Source organism: Mustela putorius, unplaced genomic scaffold (genome assembly GCF_011764305.1).
Source record: "Mustela putorius furo isolate JIRA1106 unplaced genomic scaffold, ASM1176430v1.1 tig00003834_pilon_pilon_pilon, whole genome shotgun sequence".
In the NCBI taxonomy this organism is placed as follows: Eukaryota; Metazoa; Chordata; class Mammalia; order Carnivora; family Mustelidae; genus Mustela; species Mustela putorius.
In genome coordinates, this window is record NW_025421987.1 from 118,509,941 (window position 1) to 118,517,293 (window position 7,353).

Consider the following 7,353-nt stretch of genomic DNA (forward strand, 5'->3'; position numbering starts at 1 on the left):
ATGGATATCCAAAAGGAATGGATATCTTTTTGTAGCTTCAGCTTTTGATGAACAGAATGGAAACCGGATAGATGTTTATGGAGACTGAGCTACGAAGACAAGCTGAGCACGGGATCCAAGCTCCCCCTCCAAATCTGTAGAAAAGACTTAAAAGATACATATGCCTTAAGCAAGATGTCATGTGTGTGCATGTTCAGCCCCTCCCCATCATGGGGCCTGAGCTGTGGTGAAGTACAATATTCACAGAGACCTGAGCAGCCTCCATGGGAAGATAGGCACAGCCTTCCGCTGGGTTCTCACCAACAGCCTCTGAGACGGAGATCTGTGGGAAGCTGATTTATTAGGAAATATTCCCAGGAAGAATGGGCAGGAGAATGGGGACGCATGACCAGGAAGGGAGAAGGCCGTGCATAGGGGTTCTAGCAAACAGAAGCGCTCAGAGGATAACTGGCCTCACGCAGGGAGCTCTGGAGACAGCACAGGTCACACATCAGAGCTGTCTCCACCAAGGAGGGAGGGGTCTGGAGGATTTACATCCCCTGGACATGCTGGCAGGCAAGCTGTCCCCAGGGACATTAATGCCCCGGCAGTTCTGGCTCTTGGTATTTGCTGGCCAACTGTGGTCCAGCAGGCTGCGGTCTGGCCGGCAGTGGACATGTGGAGGCTGGCTGTCGGGGACGAAAGCACACAGAGCCTGTTCCATGAAAACGGTAAAGGGATTCCAGTGCAGGTGGATGGAGCCCTGCCAGCTCCTGCTTCAAGCTCACAGCAGTAATCACCATGAAAACCAACTCCGTGAAAGAAGACATCACAAACAAAATGAAGTCAATTGAAAGAGACAGAAGAGGACTCTAGAAGATGGTTCATTGGAGGTCTTGAAAATTAACTTTTTGATCACTGACATTAAAAAAAGATGGGGCACCTGGGTGGCTCAGTGGGTTAAAGCCTCTGCCTTCGGCTCAGCTCATGATCCCGGGATCCTGGGATCCACATCGGGCTCTCTGCTCAGCGGGGATCCTGCTTCCCCTCTCTCTCTGCCTGCTTCTCTGCCTACTTGTGATCTCTCTCTGTAAAATAAATAAATAAAATCTTAAAAAAAAAAAAAAAGAAATAGATATATAAAGTCACAAAATGGGAACAGGTGAGAAACAAATCAGTGGGCTAAAAAATTAAGGAATTCCCTGAAAAGTACGAAAAAAAAAGGAATATGGGAAATAATTTCATAAGCCTCCCACATTTGGCTATTAACATTCAGAAAAATAACAAAATAATAAACATTCAGAATAAGAACACAAAGAGGATAGATGGGTGAAAACAATGCCATGACAACAGAAGAAAATTTCCAAAGTCAATAAAATACGTGAGTCCTCAGAACCAAAGTGCCTGAACAAGACCCAAGCAAGAAACGTGAAAAAGGCCACAGGCATCGTGCTGACATCATCAGAAAATTTCAGAACACCAAAGACAAAGAGGAGGTCCTAAATCTCCCTGAGAAAAAGCAGATTATACACAGGAATTAAAAAAAAAAAAAAGACCATCACACTGACCTCATACTTTATATCAGCACTATTTGATGGCGGAAGACAGTGAAGCTCCATCTTTAAAATTCCAGTAGAAAAAGGTTGTGAACAGAGACTCGAGTGAAAATGTCATTCACCTGGGCACCAAATATAGGCATTTCAGACAAACAAGAAAATGAAAACGTACCATTCACAAACCCTATTTGAAAGGATTGTTAGAGAATGTAGTCAACAAAGCAACAGAAATTAATTTAAGAAGAGCAGCAACAGAGAAGCAGTAATAAACTCATGAGAAGATAAACAGGTAAAATGTAAAGTTAACAGGGGCGCCTGGGTGGCTCAGTGGGTTAAGCCTCTGCCTTCCGCTCAGGTCAGGATCCGAGAGTCCTGGGATCGAGCCCCTCATCCAGCTCTCTGCTCGGCGGGGAGCCTGCTTCCCTTCCTTTCTCTGCCTGCCTCTCTGCCTGCTTGTGATCTCTATCTGTCAAATAAATAAATAAAATCTTTAAAAAAAAAAAAAGTAAAGTTAACAAAAATAAGTATTAATCAAGGCTTCCATTTATTGGATGCTTACTGTGCACTTAGAACGTGCAATACATTGCAACTTTGCTTAAGATCGGCCTCAAATAAAGTGTCAAGCCACCAACATCTCCAAACATATAGCCTCATGGAACATCGCAGTGAACTTCAGTAAAAACCGGTAGATGCACAGAGAGGGGCCCAGCACAGTCATGACATGAAGACTCAGGTGATAATGGAGGTGTGAAATGAGGGTCTGGATGGAGCCCCTTAGCTGGGTATTTGCCAGCTGGACCAACAGTCTCTGTCCACTGAAAGGACATCCTGGATAATACACACTCCCACTGGTTTGTATTCTTTCTTCTCAAACCACAGGTTCTGGAAACGAATTTGTGTAATTTGCCCTTCTGGTCTATTAGAGCGCTTCAATTACTCCACTGAAACCTCCCAAAAGCTTTCAAACCTTGAGCATTGACTGGCAGTGAAATTGAGGAACAGATGAGCTCAAGTCATGTTGGGGGTGGGGGGGAGCGCTCTTGTTTGAGAAGAAAGAAAGGAGCTGCCCTTAAGTGGTTTTGTGCCAGACCCCCTCATTTATAACACCTCTTTGAAGTGTAACGGGCTTTGCTTTTCTTTGATTGATTGGATCCTTTTGGAGTTAGCTCCCTCTGGCAGAGCAGGCTGTGGTGTGAGGGTGGCTGTCTTTGCTTCAGGAGTCCCGTCCACCATCCAGCAGCAAACACAGGGCATTGTGTTTCCGTATCAGGAACTTGAGGGATATCCGTCTCCTGAGGGACTCGAGATTGTTAATTACTTTCCGTGAGAGAGGGAGCCTGCAGCATTACAGCTTGGCAGGTTTGCTAAAAATAGAGGCTACAGGTTATTTTTAAAAACCCTCATCCAGAGGGATCATGACCATGAGTCACATTTATCTCTGGAGTTTGCCTGCTGAAGGAAAACCACATGGCTCTGCGGACATTTTAAACCCGCCCGGAAACACTGCCACCTCTACAGAATGGCCCCTCCCACCCACCCCTACCCCCCAAAGGAGGAAATGCACAATAATTTGGGCACATGGAATTTTAAGACCCAATTTAGTCTAGAATAGATATTCTATACCCAAAGGATAAACACTATATTCTCAGTCCTAACTCTTAACTAATGTTTGTCACGCCGCTGGATAGCTCTTTCTACTCATTGTCAGCTTTTTTTTCCTTTTCCTTTCTAAGGAATATTCATAATCTAATGAAGAAATATTCGCTGCAGAGGAGTTCCGTGGCATGGGAGGTATCAGTCTTCTCTGAGACATCAATTTCACTTGCTTACAGAACATTAAAAAGAAATTTTAAGTGATAAATGCATTAATCTACAGCTACTTATGATTAGGCCGTTCTGGCTAAAACGGAATACATTATCTGAAAGACATCTTTCATACTCCCAAGGCACTTTAAAATAATGAAAACATATAAAATAATATCTAAGTAATTAAAGTAATGGCAAATAAAAACTTAGCATTATATGGAATTGCCTATTGGAGTAATGTATCTCTTTTTATAAGCCCTTTGTGATATTGCTATTAATTTTTAAGTAACAAAATATTGCTCTTGAACCAAAAATGGGATATTAACTAACACATACACTATTAATTGCTTTGCAAACGCAAAGTGCTAAATTCTGGTTTATAAAAATAAACCTTTGAGGTTATCTCATAAAATCTATACACAGAGCCCACTTCCGAATCATGTAAGCCGTAGAGGAGATTCCCCATATTAAAAGCATAGAAGTCGCTTCTTAAACCCTGGGTCTCTTCTGTGCAGATCCATGCACATCCCGAAGTCTGCTCTCACCTGCTTTTCCTTCCCACCTCACACAGTCATTCTGTCCTTTAGCCCAGCGCCTTTCCTGATATTCAGGCATTCAGTTTCCCATTCCCTTTCAGCTCATGGGTTTTCTGAGCCACACATAGGACACTTCTTTTTTTTTTTCTTTTAAAGATTTTATTTATTTATTTGACAGAGATCACAGTAGACAGAGAGGCAGGCAGAGAGAGAGAGAGGGAAGCAGGTTCCCTGCCGAGCAGAGAGCCCAATGTGGGACTCGATCCCAGGAACCTGAGAACATGACCCGAGCCAAAGGCAGCAGCTTAACCCACTGAGCCACCCAGGCGCCCCTAGGGCACTTCTTAAAATGATGTACATTCTTGGGGCGCCTGGCAGGCTCAGTCGGTGGAGCATGCAACTCTTGATACCAGGGTTTAGAGGTTCGAGCCTGACATTGGGTGTAGAGATAATTTAAAAAATAATAGTAATAAAAATCTTCTTTAAAAAACAACATATGCCAAAAAAACAACGCAAAACAAAATCGATGCCAGTTCTTTTTTTTTTTTTTTTAATTTATTTATTTGTTTGACAGACAGAGATCACAAGTAGGCAGAGAGGCAGGCAGAGAGAGGAAGGGAAACAGGCCCCCTGCTGAGCAGAGAGCCCCATGTGGGGCTCAATCCCAGGACCCTGGAATCATGACCTGAGCTGAAGGCAGAGGCTTCAACCCACTGAGCCACCCAGGTACCCCCCGGCCCAGGCCAGTTCTTGTAGATGATATTCTGTCCCCTAGACCTGCCTGTTCTCTTGGCAACCTCCCACCATCATGACTTCTCCAGCGCTCATGTCGCACACAACTGGCCTGATCACCTGATTTATTTTTATTCAACCAGAGTGTGATTGAGTCAGTCAGCACATCCAGAGTTACCCCATCCCAGGGAACCTATTTCTCTGGGGACCACACTCCACACTCCACTATACATATCACTCATCCCAAGGACAGGGCCAGGAACTTGGAGTGCATGATTTAAGGAAGCACTTCCTCTTGGCTTCAGGTAAGTGCAGGGTCAGCATTTGACAACACCGAAAGGGAGTGCCTCCTTAAACTGTGCACCTTACTCACAGTTCAGCTTTTCCAGCCCCCAAGTTCCAAGTAGGATTCACTGAAAACAGCAAACAGCAGGCAGAAAGGGAAGCTGAAGGGGAAGAGCACTTAAAACTGGATACAAGTCCCTCTTTTCCTCAACTTCCCATTCTCCCCAGCTCTCTGCATGAAAAATTCTCTCTCTGGAACTGACAGACCGGGCTCCTCAGTTTGTCCAACAAATCGTGTTTAACATAGCAAACTATTTCTTGCCAGCACTCCCATAAACTCTCAGAGGGAAAACACAGGCAGTGTATATATAAAATCATGAAATGTTCTAACATAAGATGACCTATTTTCCTCTTAGAGATTTCCAATGTATATGAATATATTAGAGGTCTGAGAGTTCTTGTAGGAGAAAAAAGCAGTCTGTTTAAATTTGTAGCAACCAGCCTTTGACCACAGAGGCTCTTCTGGGAGGTGGGAGACATCTGTTAGTATCATACAGAACGAATGTTCTGAGGAACTTGGTTTAGGAAACCATAATGAAGGCGCTCCTGGGTGGCTCAGTTGGTTAAGTGTCTGCCTTTGGCTCAGGTCTGTCTTGGGGTCCTGGGATGGAGCCTTGTATGAGGCTCCCTGCTTGGCAAGGAGACTGCTTCTCCCTCTGCCTCTGTGCTCCTCTCCACTCTTGTTCTCTCTCTCTTTCTCTCTCCTCTCAAATAAATAAAATCTTAAGGAGGAAGAAAAGAAGGAAGAAAGAAAGGATGGATAATGAAACAGATTTTGATTTGGATTTAATTCAGGAGACATGGATGACAAACCTTGCTCCAGAATAAATGGGACCAAGCACTCTATTCACCCTATTCCCAGATCAGTAAATCGAGGGGGGATGGAAAAGGGGAACCCTTCCACCTACAGGATGCAAAAGCCCTGTAGCTCATTGCTTCCTGCCTTCACAGGGAATCACTGTCCCTTGGTGGGTCCCAGGATCTTTGTATAAAAACGAGTGGAGCCCCAGGTTGGCATTCTCAGGTTCTGCTGCCGGTTGAAAACAACTTTGAAGTGGTCTTTCAGGAGAATTCAGAAAAGCAGTCTCACCCAGGAAGATGTGCTTCCTTAAATACACCAGAAACATTTAGGGAAGATCTGATGGTGAGGTACCTGAGTAGTGCCAACCCCTGGGCTTGTTGAGAGGCTGAGGACAAACCCAATACCAGCCAGAAAGACATACTAGCGTTGCACTCCTAAACCTTTCAGAGATTTCTGTGGGGCCCAGGATTTCCAACCTGCATCAGAGTTCAGGGACTTCAGTTAATTCCAGCTTCAAGCCAACTTTGGATGTTAACACTGATTAATTGTCAGCCTAATCTTTATTCAAATATATCAATACTTTTCAGGCCAACCTAAAAAGGCAAATATTTGTCCCTTGTGCTAAAGTAACCAACTTTTAAATAATAAATAGACTTCACTTGAATCACTAATAACTATTCTTTATCAATATTCTCCCACGTTTTGAGGGATCTTGTCTAGCAAACTATATTTACTAAGTAATTAATTTGTTTTCCCTTAAAAAATTAATCCAAAGCACATATCGCTTGGCTGTCTTCCCAGCCAAAAGCAAAGACACTTGTTATAGGAGTCATATTTATTCGTTCAGCTTTAAAATTTATGTTTATTTTGTCTTACTGTAGTTTATATTTAAATAAATGTACAGAACTCCAGTGATTCTGTTTAACAAAATACCTAACGGATAGCCCGATGCAGGCGGTGCGGGCGCTGCCACGGCTGCCGACAGGGGCTTTATGGAATGGAATTCCAGCACATTCTAATTCATCCAGTCAGTTGTTTTTTGGTGTACTACTGTGGGACCTTTCCCCCAGGAGAGCTCGTGTCCCACTGAAAATTTCCTATCCTCAATGTAATAAACCTGTCACCAAGATCATAAAAAACTGGTAGGGAGCGCTTATTAAATGCAGATCTGTGGTGCTCTGCAACAGCCCCCAACCCCCACCACTCCTCTGGCGCACAGAGGGGCCTGGGCTCTGCACACCCAGCAGGCTCCATCCCAGGGGACCCAGCTGGCACCAGGAGAGTGGCAGTTGGGTTGGCAACTCCCCCAGAGACCAGGGACTCCCTTCATCCCATTCCCTAAGGCAGCGGGTACAATTTTGACCTCTTTGGGATTCAGGGTTTCCTTTGTAAAGAACCAGCCTCTACTGGGTCTGGTTTACTTTGTCCTGGAATTCACTAGGGATTCGTACAAAGATAAAGATGCTTGGTCCCTCTTTCCTAGGTGCCCTGTCTTGGAGAAGTGAATTACTGTGCTATCAGATTGAGTTAATATTTCCAGGCTAGCGCTCTTTCCCCACCTAGTCTAGTTTTCTGCCCATCCCTCCCCTTCCCGCCA